The sequence below is a fragment of the Eimeria mitis genome, genomic scaffold (genome assembly GCF_000499745.2).
Source record: "Eimeria mitis Houghton genomic scaffold, Emh_scaff3659, whole genome shotgun sequence".
NCBI lineage: Eukaryota > Apicomplexa > Conoidasida > Eucoccidiorida > Eimeriidae > Eimeria > Eimeria mitis.
The window spans coordinates 3071-5608 of record NW_013572000.1 but is presented as its reverse complement, the minus strand read 5'-3'; positions in this window follow the sequence as shown (position 1 = coordinate 5608).

The following is a 2538-nucleotide window of genomic DNA, read 5'->3' as shown; positions in this document are numbered from 1 at the left end:
AGAAGGGCGTGCACAACCAGAAAGTTGTAAACTGCTGTTGCTGCTGCAGCTGCTGTTGCTGCTGCAGCTGTGCAGCAGTGCATACACCCCAGTGGTATGCATGCTGGGGTGTATGGGGAGCATCTTCATGTGCACGGATGCAACGTGCTGCTGCGGTGTGGTAGCTGGGGGTTGTGTACACCCCGATTGAGGGAGAAAAAAGGAGTAAAATGCATCAAATGAAGCGCTGAAGAATAAAAATAAATAAAAAAAATAAAAAAATAAAGTTTTATTACCTCTCCTTCGAAGGTTTCTAGGCGAAAGGAAGATGCTGGCAACGGGGAGGCGCCCAAGCCATCCACCGACCATCTACTGTCGGAGGCAAATAGCCGTTGTTCTTCCATTTTTCTCCTCTTTATCCACCATTACAAAACAAAATAATTAATTAATATTCATAAAAACTGAAAAAATAAAAAAAATAACCAAAAATTAACACCAGAAAGCTCATCCGTGCATCACCACACACACCGCAGCTGCGACACGGGGCCATGCAGCGGCCCCCATTCCTCTCAGTTGATGAAAAAAAGAAAAACTATTTAATTATTTAAATGAAATAAATTAAAATTAAAATAAAATCATCGAAAATAAAATTAAAATCTATACAATTATGTGCGCACAAACCAGCAACCGCGGCGCCGCTGCCGTCTGCCGCAGGCGAGGTGTCTGTACACCCCAGGGCTGCATACGTATCCTGCATTTTTTCGCGTTAATATTTGAATAAAAATATAAAATAATAATTAAAATAAAGTTTTTTAAAAGATATAAAGCCAGAGAGAACAAGTTTCTCTCTCTGCTGATGAGCCAGCGAGAAGAAACGAAGCAGCAGCAACCCCTATCGATACAAAACACATAAAAAGGATTAGTTAATACCCAAAACTCTGAAATATATTTCCTCTCAACCAAAAAAAATAAAAAACAAAAACACCACTCATCCACGCAACGTGACCAGTGGACCAATGGACCAATGGACTACCACACGACACACAAACCCTGAACCTACAATTCACAATTAATTAATTAATTGATTTAAATAATTAATTAGTTAGTTATATTAATTAATAAATTAACTGAAACCCCCATGGCGGCTGCATTGCGTCTCTCCTTTTTTTTGTTTTTTGTTTCGTTTTTTGTTTTGTTCTCGTTTTGTTTTTGTTTTTAGTATTTTCTGCTTTCTTGTTTTATTATTTTCTTTTTTTCTTCTGTTTTTGTTGTTTTCCATTATCTTCTTTTTTTGTCTCTTTTTTTTGTTTCTATTTCTGTTTATATATTTTGTTACTATATCTCTCTCTGTCTCTGTCTGTATTTATATATTTGTATCTGTCTCCTTTCTGGTGTATCTCTCTCTCTGTCTCTTTTTTTATCTTTTTGTTTCTGTCTCTCTTCTTTTATATATATATATATATATATATATATATATATATATATATATATATATATATATATCTGTCACTGTTTATATCTTTGTCTCCTTTTTGCTGTTTCTCTATTTCTTTCTCTGTCTCTATTTATATCTCTGTCTCTGTCTCTGTCTCTTTTGTTTTGTTTCTGTCTCTCTGCTTTCAGTTGTTAATATATTTCTCACTTCTCTCGCTCCTGTGTCGGCTTGTAAACCCTAAACCCTAAACCCTAAACCCTAGACCCTACACCCTAAACCCTAAACCCTAGACAGTAAGTCTTTAAGCAAAACGCCAAAAGGTTTTATTGTTTAAGGGTTTAGGGTTTGGGGTCTAGGGTTTAGGGTTTAGAGTTCGTTATGGGCACCCAACCTAAACCCTAAACCCTAAACCCTAAACCCTAAACCCTAAACCCTGATTTCAGCTTTGTTGTAGGGCATAACAAAACGAAGGAAAAAAAGAAAAAAGAAAAAACAGCAAAATAAGAAAAAGAGAAAGAAGAATAAAAGATATAATAAAGATACAAAAGAAAAAAAGAAAGAGAAAAAAAACAAAATAAATAAACATTAATTAATATTATAAACCCTAATTATTTTCTCTATAATATAATAAAGATACAAAAGCAAAAAGAAAAAAAAAACAAAATAAATATAGATGCATACAAAAAGGAAGAAAAGAGAAAAAACAAAACAAATAAATATAAATAAATATTATAAACCCTAATTACCTTCTCTATAATATAATAAATATACAAAAGAACAAAATAAAAATAAAAACAAAACAAATAAATATTAATTTATATTATAAACCCTAATTATTTTTTCTTTTTTCTCTCCTTTTATCTCTAGGGTAATTACAATACCGCGGCGGCGTTCAGGCGATGGGTTTGGGTTTATACTTATAGAACCAACTAAACAACCTATAAACAAAATAAATAAATAAAATAAATAAAATAAAATAAAATAAATAAAATAAATAAATAAATTAATTAATTAATTAATTAATTAATTTAGATAAAATACATAAATATAATAAAAAAGTAAAAAAAATGATTTTGGGTTTATACTTATAGAACCAACTAAACCACCTATAAACAAAATAAATA